Source organism: Trachinotus anak, unplaced genomic scaffold (genome assembly GCF_046630095.1).
Source record: "Trachinotus anak isolate AG129_WGS33_773 ecotype Australia unplaced genomic scaffold, CSIRO_AGI_Tana_v1 ptg000016l, whole genome shotgun sequence".
In the NCBI taxonomy this organism is placed as follows: domain Eukaryota; kingdom Metazoa; phylum Chordata; class Actinopteri; order Carangiformes; family Carangidae; genus Trachinotus; species Trachinotus anak.
This window is the reverse complement of record NW_027273867.1, coordinates 25,359,001-25,372,374: the sequence shown is the minus strand read 5'-3', so window position 1 is coordinate 25,372,374 and position 13,374 is coordinate 25,359,001. Positions and strand designations below refer to the sequence as shown.

General features: G+C 43.8%; 1 protein-coding gene and 2 long non-coding RNA genes across 4 annotated transcripts in view; 2 read left to right on the top strand and 1 right to left on the bottom strand.

Moving 5' to 3' along the window:
• LOC139634518 (glutamate receptor ionotropic, kainate 5-like) overlaps positions 1 to 5,433 on the bottom strand; it is a 446,396-nt gene extending 440,963 nt beyond the window's left edge. For both annotated transcript variants that reach the window (XR_011693977.1, XM_071500988.1), the window contains exon 1: positions 4,518 to 5,433. The gene's annotated coding sequence lies outside the window, so the exon portion shown is untranslated. The remainder of the gene's footprint in view (positions 1 to 4,517) is intronic.
• LOC139634531 (uncharacterized) lies at positions 1,536 to 4,578 on the top strand. The gene is made up of 2 exons (XR_011693980.1): positions 1,536 to 4,178; positions 4,389 to 4,578. It is a non-coding gene; the product is annotated as an uncharacterized lncRNA (long non-coding RNA).
• On the top strand, positions 5,395 to 12,967 carry LOC139634530 (uncharacterized). The gene is made up of 3 exons (XR_011693979.1): positions 5,395 to 5,525; positions 5,857 to 10,911; positions 11,234 to 12,967. It is a non-coding gene; the product is annotated as an uncharacterized lncRNA (long non-coding RNA).
• The last annotated feature ends 407 nt before the right edge of the window (positions 12,968 to 13,374 follow it).

Sequence of the window (13,374 nt, the reverse complement as noted above, 5' to 3'; positions counted from 1 at the left end):
TGTTGAGGTTGGGTTCAGTTGTCCTTAATAAATAAACAGAGTGGTTACTGTGTGATGCTCCTGAGTGAAAACACTGGTTTCTTTCCTCTTGATGCCACAACTGCTCAGTGCATCAGTGTTAAATAAAGAGCTTTGTCAGAATAAATAGTCTTTAACCCTTTAATATGAAAGTGTCGAGGTCGGACACGCTGCTTTGTTAAGATCACAGCAGCTCTAGTTCTCTGCTGAAAAACAGAGAAATTGGCAGCAGCGCTGATGTAATGAGAGCTTCCTGCTGGACAGCATCCTCTTTCACTCTCCTCGTCTTGTTTACCTTGTTTATTGTTAAAGCAGTTCAGCTTTTGCAGCGAAAATAATTAGAAAAATGAAGGCACTTCACTTTCCACTTGACTTCCACACTGCCGTCTTTCCAGCAGAGGTTTGAAACCCTGCTGTATATGTACTGCCATACGTATTTGTGTTATTTTTTTCCCAGGCTAATTTCAGTGTGAACTCTCCCTGCTCAGCTGTCTGTGCAAAGTCAAAAGCATCCGTCTCCACTCGGTGCCATTAACAGTAAATAGGGGTGATTTTCCTTCATCACAGCTGAGCAGGATATCAATACGGCTCCCTCAATTATCGGCGCGCTGCAGCGTGCAGCCCAGACAGTGATGGAGGAGGTTTGACCCCCTTAAACTCTCCATCCACTGAGCTCTCTCCACCTGTGGTTGAAGCAAGAGGGGAAGCAGAGGAAAAAGGATGGAGGCTCCATAATTGTTATCTTCCTCCGCCGTTACTTACTGCAGGTAATAGTGTCCCCAGACAGAAGCTCTTTAGGAGCCGCAGCTGATTGTGGCGTCTAATAGAGTCAGGATGGATGTGGCCGAGTCTAAAGGCGGAGATGCTCCGAGTCAAAGTCGCTCCATGATAGTGTGTTTAATAGCTGAGGGATAGAGCCTATAAGCTTTATTGGAATGTCCCCATTTCACCCAGATTTGCTTCAAATATATCCTCACAGAGTTTCAGCTGTTTAAAGTCCACATGGGGATGAGTCACTGGAAACAGGGGAGTCAGGAGGAATCTAAAGTTTTGTGCCCGTCTACAGCGGGACACCTCAGTTCTTCACCACACACAAAGACACGTGTGTTTATCATATGTACTTGATGCATGTGTGATTAAGGAGCAGGAAACACATAACATCAGAAAACAGATAAAACAACACTTGTGAGCTTTGGTGTTAAAGCGCCACACAGTCTAAAGGCAGATGTCCATGTGTTTGTGATTATAAAGCAGGTCTAGGTTCTATATTAATACTGTGAAAGTATCAAAGTCTCAGCCTCAATATATCTTCTTATCTTCTGGAAGTGTAAAATATGGACCTTTAAGGTTTTACTGAGATCGCCCCAGATGTTGTTTGTCTTTTCTTTTTGTCTTGATTTCACATAAACAAAAAATAAAATCACATCCTCACACACTGGAGTTCAATTTCCGTGGCGCCTGGATTAGCATCTCGCCTCCGAACAAAAAGGCTAATTGTTGATAAAGAATCCATTAGAACTGATACACTTCATCAGGAGCTGTGTGGCTTTATAAACACACTGTTTGTGTACAACGCACAATCCTCCATAATCAACCAATCAAGTCCTGCAGGAGCTCATCTCAACACAGCTCGCCCCGATTATTTCAAATCAAAATTCAAATCACACACAGTCCATCTCAGAACCTCACACACACACAGTATTTACTTACATGAACACACACATATGAACACACACGCACACGCACAGGGATGCAGCAGCTGAATAAAGCCTTATTGATTCTCTCTTCCTACCCAGGAACATTTACTCCCGAGCTTCGTACTATTATCAGACATTAAAAAAATGAAGGATTGAACGCAGGGAGCGCGGAGCCTGACTGAACGCCCACCATGACGCACTCCAATACGCGCAGAGGGGAGTGAGGGGGAGGAAGAGGAGGAGGAAGAGGGAGGCAGATTTAGGATGCAGGAGAGAGAGAAGGGGATGGAAAAGGGGGCGGGGTGTGATGGAAAGGAGGACTGAAGAAGAAGAGAAGGAAATGACTCATGAAGGGAGAAACGAGATTCAACAGCTTATGTCCTGTTTTTAGTAAAAAAAAAAAAAAAAAAAAATTCTTACACAACATGACAATATTTATTTTAAAACTTATTAGAACTAAATTAAATGTGAAAATATCCCCCAGAGAAAACAATACAGCAAAACCTCATTTAAACCTCATTCTGTTCCCTCCAAAATAAAGCCTTCATTTATTCAACAATTTACACTTCCCTTCATAATGCAGACCAGCAGTGTCACCTCTACATCAGTACAGGTTAAAATCAATGACCTTCACAATCAGTGAAAATACTTATTTTGAATGTAACAATGAGGATCACTGCAGCGCCCATCACTCGTCCAATCGCTGCTCGTTGCTGGTTTCAGGCTCCAGAGCGAACTGCCAGAAATGATCCCAGTCATGAGGACGTGAAAATCAAGAATACAAAGGAGAGGTGGATTATCTCTCTGCAGCTCCGTCTTCATGGAAGTGAATTTAAACCAAGAGCTGCCTGGGAGGAAGAAAATCAATCAAACAGCCGGTGATGACACGATGGAAAAACTGTGAATTACGTCTCCCAGGGGACCTGAAACACTGTCATCTGATCCCATTAAAAGTTCTGCTTTAACAGAACAATGTTCTCTGTTCCTGATGAAGGAACTCGCACCGGCACTGGTCCAGTTTGACAAAGTAGTCCCACCCATCGATGTGGGACTGAAGGTGGAGTGAAAGTCACTCCCTGGTGTTTCAGGCCTGTGAACTCAGTCCCAGTGTAATAAAGTCTAACATCAGCTCAGTCTGGCTCCCTGCTCCACACCAGCTCCATCTTTACCAAGTCTGTGGTACTTTTACATCTAACATGTGAGTTTGATAGAGGGACTCGTTCTCCTCAGTGAGCAGATTTCATGATGTGTCTTTACCTGAATTCAAACCCGCTAGCTATTAGCCTGCTAGCCATGTTACTTCAAGCCATTAAAGGGGCTGTTTGTCAGTTTTCTCTGCCACTGAAGGTGGACAGGAGCAGGTGGTGGTGCTTGTTACTTGACGAGAACTTCGACTGTCGCTGCGTTTACAAGACAAAGGTTAGAATTCACCCTCTGAGCTGCTGCGTCTTCAGGGCAGATTGGAGGCTACAGTGAGTCGCTATCAAAGTGCAGAGACAGGCTGTGGCTAGCTGGTTAGCATGCTAACTTCACTAGAAGAAAAAACGTGACAGAGACAAGAGGTAACTTTGTGTTTGTCTTCACCTCTGGAGACAGATGTTGGTGAGTAAAAGAAAGAAGCTTGATGCTGAACTCTACACTGGTGAGTAAGCAGCTGTTAATGCTAACGTTAGCTATGTAGCAATAGCAAAACTTACAAATATGCAGTGTTCCCATCAGCAGGAGTGGATGACAGGACTGAGAAAGATTCCTTTGTTTGTAAGAGTTTAAGATACTGTACAACAACAACATACTAACACTACAGACGGCTGCAGGGATGTCGTAGCTTATGTTGCAATAAATTGTGAAAATGTCTTGAGGTGTTAAGGCAGACCTTGTTTCAGCCATCTACCCAAAACACATTCAACAGTCCCTGAGACTTCAGGACCAGGGAACAGGAAGTGATAAAATGCAGTTAATGTCTGGGTTTTAGGACTCAGTCCTGCGGCACTTCATATGCATTAAAACTGGGATTAATCCCATTAAACAGCAGACTCTGGCTGCAGTGAGGCGTCCATATTTATTGCCTCTGTATTATTTAGCAACAAGTCAGCAACAGTAGAGCTTTCATAAATATCTGAGTTTCCCTGTTTTGCAAGTTGGGAACTGGTCATTTCATTAACTTTGGGAAAACAAGAGCACAGCATTCAGCTTGTGACCGTGGCCACGTAATTTCCTCGCCACAGCACCTCTGAGTGACTTTCACCTGGTTGGCTCTGCTCCATAAACACAGAGCGAGAGAGAGTTTGATTTCAGCACCTGAACAAGATTGAAATGTGTGTTTGGATTCAGAGAGAGAACATTTACTGCGCCAGTTTTTTTTACTGTTTTCAAGGTCGAACACAGCAACGAACACAGGTACAGAGAAGCCAGAGCGTGAGCGGGAATCAGTGAGGAAAACTTTTTGAAAAAGTGAAGAATGTGGTGAGTAGAAATCAAAAAATAAAGACATCAAAAATCACTAATCCATGAACTGAAAGCAAGGTTTAAGCAGCAGAGCTGTTCACCAGCAGTGACTCAAAGAAGAACTCAATCCATGACTTTCAGAGATGAGTCAGTCTCAACAGAACCTGAACACAGTGAACTGCAGGGGCTTTGTATTGTGTTGTAACTGGCAGCATCAATATCTTACAGATTCTGCAGGAGGAATAAAGGAGGGAAGACAGAAAGGACAACTGAAAGAGGAAAGGAAGGGCAGAGGGAGGATAAGGTGAAGTAAGAGGAGGAGAGAGAGAGACGGGGGCAGGAGAGCGAGGTACTCACAGAATGAAGATGACGACACCAGGAGCCGATATCAAAAGATTTCCTCGGATGACGGAACCCAGTTTAATCTCTGCGGGGTCCGGGACAGACGGCCGCTGCAGAGTATAGGATCCACAACGAGGCGAGCTGGAAAACGCTCCAAGGAGAAGAAGAACTTTACAAAGGGGAAGTGAAGCTTTGGGGACGGTTGGCGGGAGCCTGGAGGATGTAAAGTCTCTGCTCTGTCCTCTCCTGATTCGGTCCCTTGCTGTCTCTATCGGTCCCTTTTCGCTTTTATCTCTTGATATGGAGATGAGAAGGCAGGAGGGAAACTTCCAGACAGGAAGGAAGTGTCCACACTGGGAGGGAGAAGAAGAAAAGTCTGGGGGGAAGGAATTGAAAACAGTGGGAGAAGAGGGAAAACGTCCTCAGGGTTTGGGAAATCTCTGCTTGTGTTTGCTGTCGCTACCGAACAAGGAAGTGAGACATTAACATCTCAGGTAGGAAAAGCTTTTCCTCCCTCCTCCTGCTCCGTTTCCTCCTTTTTCTCTCGAGGAGCCTCCAGCACTTCAGCCTCTCCAAACAGACAGACCTCGTTTGCGGACGAGATGAAGAAAACACACGACTGGTGCAGAAACAAACTCAATTACACACGGACGGAAGATAATGGTGCGTGTCGGAGGCACCTGCTCTGCCTCCTCTCTCTCTTCCTGTCTGCTTTTCCACCTGACTGCCAAGATTAAGGCATATAATCAAATTCTCTTAATTGGGCCTGATGGTGGCGACCGGCCAGGAGTCTCTCGCTGCTTCCCACCCTCGCTCGCCCACACGGTGCAGGGAATGACAATGAGTCCTGGAGCAGCTGGAGCACCTGTCAGTCAAGACTCTGGGCTCTTACAGTCGACTCTACCTGCTGACTCACAACCAGTTGTTATCTTTGCTGTGTGCCATCGCCCTGGTCTCGCCATACCCTCCCCACCGGCCCTCCCTCTGCTCCTCCCTCCTATCGATCACCAGCCTGACTGACAGGTTGGTTTTAACTCCTCCTTTTCTCCTCGTTTTTCGACTTCTTCTTCTTCCCCTCTTTGTGTTTGTATCTAATCTCTCCTGCTCTTCCTGTGTCTAATCCCCCATCTAGATCTGCTGTTGCTAATTGGTTTCAGGTGTCTCTGGCGGCGGCAGTAAAGGAGAGTAGGGAGGGGTGGCGGGGAAGATTTCACGCCGCCGTTGCCATTAATTAAAAAGATGATTACTCAGACTACAAAGATTAAAGACGAAAATAGGAAGCGCCGGGGCCGATAATAACCTGATAGCACTTTATAACTCCTCGCTCAGCTCATCAAGTGTGTGTTTGTTTCAGTTTGACTGTGCATGCGAGTATGAACACACACATGTGTTCATACATCCAGCAGTGAAAACGTGTGGACAGAAAGTTTCTGGGAGGTTCCAGCAGGTCGTCGTGGCTACATGGTAGCGTCACCTCCTGTGAGTCGACATCTCGAAGAATCTTGATGGAAATAATAAAAAAAAAGTCCTTTTAGTTTTGTTCAGTTCCTTTGAATTACATCACATCCACTGTGTGAGCGCTGGAGGTTTGTTTCAGTTACACTTGTTTTCGCATCACAGAACCAAAAACACGATGTGGGAAAATTCTCCCACTAACTCCCACGCTCCTCTGTGGCTCCAAAACATCCAGAATCCTTCTCTTTCCCTCCTCGGCGTCCTCACTGCAGCAGCTGGGGACCACCGAGCCTTTGAACAGATATGGTTGCCATGGCACCTCTGAGGAGGAGGTGTTGATTGGCTGAGCGGCGGGAGTCTGACGGTACTGATGGGTCACCTGGAGAGGCGGCTCACACCTGTGGCATTCCAGGAAACGATGTAAGTTGACGCCACACTGAGGATCTGGTGAGACCTGTAACGACAAAGAGACAGTTTTTGTTTGGGTTGTTTAGTTTCTTATCTGATTAATGTTGTCGTGTGAAAACCCTGCAAGTCTGATTTTGCAGACGCTGATGTTCCAACTGCAGAAGGACAAAGTCTATGCAGGAGCAGAAGAGAAGCGACTTTTTTCCCCCCTTTTTTAGAAAAGTCAACAAAACCCAATTACAACTGGTCCGTGTTTTCACTGAGTGATGCGATGCAGGTAAAGCTGGGTTTTCTCCTCTCTGTCCTGTCGTTCCAATTAAAACATGGCGACAGATTTCCAGCATCTTCTAAGTGTTGGAACAAGGATTTCAACTGAACCCGCTGCAACAGCTTCAACAGGGCGTCTGGTGCTATATCTGACAGCAGCCATGCATTAGGGAGCTTTGGAAGATAATAATCTGCTTTGTTGAAAAGTCTGAAAAACCACATGATGTGAGAGTATAATTCTTTTTGTGTGACATTTTTTTTTTGTTTTTTAATTTGCAATTTGAGTTTGTGCATAAAGCAGCTTCATGGAGAAGTGGTTAAAATAAACAGTTGTATGCACTGCATTATACCGTACAGGTGTACCTAATAAAGAGGCCACTGAGTGACTGTGGTGTCTCATGTGGACATCTGTTCACAAGCTCATCATTATTCATTACTGGTGAACATGAATAAGCTTGTTACACTGTCTCCCTCACAGTCATTCATCCTGAGGAGAAATACAGGGAAATACGAGGTTTTCACTTGACCTAAATGTGTCTTCTTCTGTAATCAATACAAGTCGCTCTGAATAAAAAGCACCATCAAAAAACGCTAAATGTTTATTTGCACGCCAGTGAAGAGATGAAAAAGTGATAAATTACAGAGAAAGAAAAACACTGAGAGAAGTGATGCAGGTAACTAAGCCACAGTCGAGATAAAGACGACAACAAAGAGGATTATGGGAATCCCAACTTCTTCAAGCCAAAAGAAAAAAAGAAAAAGGCCACACAACAAAAACAAAATGAAGTTGTCAAGTGCAGGCATGACTGGAGTCAGTGGAAACAAACCAACCACAACACAACGAGACGCTGCAAAAACCTGAAAGGGAAATTAAATCTCTGGGGGGGAGTGGGAGGAGTAATGAGGTTTCTGAGCAAAGTGGGAGAGAAAACACATGTTCATGATGCAGAAAGTGAAGAGGAGACAGAAACTGTTTGTTTTTAACTCTGAGCTGGCAAATTTCAGTTCACTCGTCTGAGTCATACAGCACCGCAGGGATGACGCAGTTTTGTAGGCGAACCTGGATGTTGGCGTCACCTGGTTCCCTCCACAAACAGCCAATGAGATTTTTACTTTGGCTTTTATCACAAAAAATAAACTGTGACAAATTTGATTCTACAAATCTTCTACAGAAGCCTTTCCTCTGACAGAGTTAGTGACAGTAGACACACAGCGAGGCTGTAAAGGTGGACTGGCGAGGAGATCGGTTTCATGTTGGACCGATGACGTCTAACGTCCCCGACGACCTCTGTCATCGACACTTGTTAGTTACAAGTGTGAATTTTGACCTTGTATTTACACTAAATCTGATTGGACAATGACAGTCCAATCACAAAGCAGAGTCCACTCAGAGGGAAGGTTTCAAGATGCATTGCAGCTCTTTCCTGAACCAGGTGTTTTTACATGTTTCCATTATTTTCTACAGCATCATTAAACATATTGAAACTCTCAGCTTACTGATGTTTTTCTAGCCACACTGAAGATAATGTTAAATAAACAGAACCGGTGATGTTAACTTTTTTTTCCTTCTAAATAAAGTCAGAGCCACACTTCAGATGAGTGTTTCAGACTCAGTCAGTCACACAATAACATCACAAATGAGCCATGAAGACACAGATTTATCAGACTAATCAAACACCAGCAGTCATTTCTTTCTCTCTGGTCTCCAGTTTTCGTACACTGCTGACAGTGTTGGTGTTTTGGTCGCAACATGAAAGACTGAATCCCTTTAAGCCCCAGGTGACAGTGGGAGTGAGAATGAGCTCAGGTGGAGATAAACACATCAGGACCTTCAGGTTGAAGCACAAACTGAGATCTAGACCTGAAGGTTCAGTGTCACTCAGACTGTAATGCATATGGACCAACCTCCACTGTAAACTACATCTGCAAACAGATCATGTTTGCACTTGAAATTCAAGCAGGTGCATGTGAAGGGACTGACTGAAGGTTTCAGCTTTTCCCTCCTCGACCTGAGGCTTTTCACACACGCAGGCAGAGAGCGCCGGGACCACTCATGTCTCCGCTGGTCTCCATGACACGACGATCATATTCAGATCCAACCCCTGCGCTTAGGCACTAAACTCTCTGCTCGGCTGTAGCTGTGCTAACAGGCTGCTGTGTGGAGCGAGGGCTCGCTTTCATGACTCTATAAATATGATTGTTGCCATGACTTTAGCAAGACAGTGGTGGAGGTTACAGAGTGGGCGTTTGCTGAGTGTGGATGTGGGTAATTTTGTTTGCTAGGTGCATCCTTCAGGGGGGGGATGAGGGTTGAAGGTTTAGAAGTTCAGTGATCTGTTTCGCTTTGGGATGTTTTCACTCCGTCAGTCAGAGAGTTCACTGTGGCCGATGATGAAGCTAAGGTTGAAGAACATGCAGCTTTATCTGTGCTGTAAAAAGGGAGGGAGGGAGGAAGCCTCATGATCTGAGCCTGAGCAGCTTCACATCATGGAGGGGAAGATGAATTCCCAAGTTTTTTGTCAGGGTGTGTGTCCACCTGATCAGGAGAAGCTGCTGATGCAGCAGGACAATGACCCTGAACATCAGAGTAAATCTCCTCCTGGAGTCAGAAACCAGCAGAACTTCATCCAGTCGAGATGCTGCAGCCTGAGCTGAAGAGACCAGACATCTGAGCAGAAGCAGCTGAAGTCATCGGTGTCAGAGGAGGTTCAACAGGTTCTTGCATCTGACTACAGCTCGGTCAATGTTTGCTCAGAGGAGGATATTTGTTTTGTCTACATTTGTCCATCACCATTTAATGGGTTCACTGACTTTTTCCTCGCCACTGAATCAGAGATATGATGTGTGTGTGTGTGTGTGTGTGTGTGTGTGTGTGTGTGTGTGTGTGTGGAGAGAGAGACGTCCATTACATAACTGAATAACACAATACAATAATTACAATAAAATTCCAGCAACTGTGAAAATACTGAGTTGTCACACTGTTGGAAATGACTGTGATTACTGTGATTTAATATCAGAGTAAAAACTGTTTAAATGAAACCTGCACTAGAATTATCATTAAAACCCAAACATGGAGGAAGAGAAGCGGAGCTGTTTGACCAAAACGAACCAAATGCATCTGTTTGCAAACTGTTTTTTTTTCTATCTCCATTACAGAGGGCTGAGTCAGACACAGCTCAGTACAGAGGAGGAAACCTGCTGTTTTATTGCTGCAGAGTAACTTATTGCATAATATCACCTGTAGCATGTGCTGTGCTGTGTGACAGCTACGGCAAATCACTGGAAATGTCAGAGCGACTGCTGCTTTTCAGGACGCAGCTGCCCACGGACAGAATATTTCCCAACCTTTTCTAATATTTGCTAACTGGATTTGAAGACAGTCGTCTGGAGCATGGTTCACTTTAACCGGAGACTCCACGACAACCAAATACAACGTACAAAAAAAAGAGTGTGTTCGCTGTCGGGGTCAAAGTCAGCACTTGTTCAAATAATCACCCCAAATTGTCCATGATTACTCCTGACGCATTACTGGACATAATGTAAGGCGGCTAAAAGCCCCTTTAGTGGTGGGTATTTGCTAATTAGCAGTAAACACAAAGTACAGCCGAGGCTGATGGGAAAGCCAGTAGTTCTGCAGGTATTTGGTCACAAACTACAGTACAGCACGGATTAAATGATGCAGATGGTGGATGAACGACGGGACCATCAAAGTTATGACAGTTCATCCTCAGAACATGAGTGTCTGAAACACATTTCATCACAATACATCTACATTTTACTAACAGCCAATAAAAGTGGGCCTCATGGTGGCGCCGGAGGAAAAGTCAGAGGATCAGCAACATCATCAGGATTCATCCTGTGGAGACTATGAGCGGTGGACCAACAGACTGATGAGCATCACCTGCAAAATGCCCCACCAGCTTAAACTCTGCAGGGTCCATCCTCTGGGAAACAGGACACGATCACAGAAATCCAGCTTTTAGGTCGTGAGATATTGATCCTGTGATTACGTGACCTGATTGTCTATGGTGACACAGCAACACATACATGTACATGTCAGCGTCCTCTGATATAATATATGTCTGCAGTCATATAAAGAGCTGGTATTTGCAGACAACTTTGAGTAATGCCCCTGTTTTTTATCTGTTTTTGGAGATCCCACCCCCCTGAGGAGGCTTTGAGCCGCTGCTGCATTATGTTTATGTGATGTAACATTGAGGCTGCCAAACGTAACCAGCATCTCTCTGCAGTGGTTTCAGCCCAAGGTCGTCAGTCCGGGGTACTGTAACGCTTTTCACCAGCGCTGTCCGAGTTACATAACAGCATCAGAACCAGCAGGTGCAACGAACGCAGCCTTGACAGCGGTTGGCTCAGCTGGGGGGGGGGGCTCGGTGGTCAACTGGAGCTCCTGTTTGGTTACACATGAAGACACACATTTTTAAAACTGGGAACATTACAGCAGATTGTTTGTGTGCATATTCGTGTTTAACTAGCATTGTGGGGACGCACCCTGCATCTGAGGACAAAAATCATATCAACTCTTCTAGTTATGTCCTCACAAGTCACAAAAACTGATATATGTGTGTATCACACTCTTTCAGGTGAAACCACACCATTTGGCAGCGGCCATGTTGGAGGAAATGAGGAAACAACAACAGCTGATCAAGCTTCATAAATACTGAACTCAGATCCTCTTTTATTATTATTATTTATTATGTATCAAAGCCTCAGTCCACAGAGAAATGCACACAGCCTGTATTCAGAAACTGAGCCTTAAAACCAGCCGTCAGGACTTCTGGAACTTTGTGATGTCACAACAAAGCAGTCACTTCTCTCAGCCACAAGCCAAGCCCCACCCACCTGGACCCACCATCAAACCTTACAGGATTTGGTTTCTGTGGTATTTTTTATGTGAACAGTCAGCCTCGCTTCTGATTGGCTGACTGACTTGAGCTCCAGAGAGAAGCCTGAGAGAGGAGATGTAAGGCTGATCTTTGTTCTTCATGTCTTCTGCTCAGTTTGTGTGTGATTTTTTTTAGACCAGTTTAGAAACTGTATCTTCCACTGTTCCTCCCTCGAATGACTTATACAGACAGGATGAAATGACTTGAATCTGTGATTCAGAACAGATCAAACTTCTAATCATGCAGCTCAACCGTGAGTAGCGGTTGTTTAAAATGAGCTGTTTTAAAGGCCCCGCCGTTGACCTGTGGTGTGTTTAAATGAATACGTGGAGCGAATAGCTAATGCAGCTGGATTGTGTGGTCAGACTCTTCACAGCTACTTGAGCCAGAGGGGCTCAAATAGCTGTGAAGAGTCCACTTTATTCTTAGAAAGTCGCAGGTTTGCGGGGGGACTGACTGAGGGCCGAACCACTTTGGTCTAAATGTTGGTTTTGTTAAAATACTCATCTGGAGGAGGGTTGTAATGTATCATTAGGGCAGTGGCGCTGAAAGGTGGATTGTACCTTTTCCAACACGTTCTGTTGTACAGTTGGGCTGCTGTGATTTTTTAAAAGCACTTATTTCAGTTAAAGCACAGGAATGTTTTAACTTATACTTACACATGCATTACAAGAAAGGACAAATTAACTGTGCACTTCCACATGCCAATCCTGCAATTAGGAAATCTCACTCAGTATTTATGGATGCTTTTCTTATGCAGCATCACAGGAAGCTGGATTCTATCCCAGCATGCATTGGCCATAAGAGTGAGGTTTGTAAATCATTACATTTACATAACAAAGGGAGGTAAATTCATGTCCTCTTTACGGACTAAAGACAAACACAAGGTTTCTTTGTCATTGTCATCATCTTCTCTTCTGGTATTTTCTTTCTCCTCAAGATTTTACTTTAAACGTATAAGAATTTTATTTTCCTTTATTGAACCAACAAATCCTCCAAACTAAATGACTGTGAGAGCCGCCTGTAAACATCGTCTCGGTTTGGTTTAGACACAGAAACAAGTTGATGAGATTTAAGGACTGATTGTTGTTTGGGTTTAAATCGTAAGGACCTCCGTCGTCATGGTTACAGTGATAAACACTGTGGATAAGATAAAAAGTATTGATTATCAGGATTTAACAGGTTAAAGTCCTGCGTTTCGTTCACTCCTCCTATAATTACCACTCCCACAATGCATTTTGTCTTTTTTTTTTTTTTATTGGACAGTCTCTTTCTAAAATTCCAAATTTCTATATTTTTACATTTTAGTTGCTTATACTAAGATTAATTTATTTAATGAATATATTTCACTTCCTTGTCTATTCACTTGGAACCATTGTCATATCTATGCTTTATTTATTGTGGTGTAAATAGTATATAACATGGTACTGGTGTATGTAATTTAATTATTTTTTTCATGATTTTTTCAAACTCATGTAAATATTCTGGGGTTTTGTAAGTTACCCACTCATATATATATCTGATCTTGAGTTTCTGATGCAGTGACATTTCAGTTTCCGTGTGTGGGATCAATAATCTTCATCTTATTATTCACAATAAAATTATTTGTTTCTATCCCAGTTCATTCATTTCTGGATGTTACTGATCTGAAGAGGGAAAAAAAGACACTGTTGAGTTATTTCATAGGAAAAAGGAGCAGTGCAATCAAAATGCATATGATTAACCATCAGCAGAGGTTTCCTGTCAGAGTGACAGATGTTTCTATTCAACAGAACATGTTTCCTGTCCACACTTTGGGCCACATTAACAAACATTTACCTCGTGCTGTGTCCTATTTA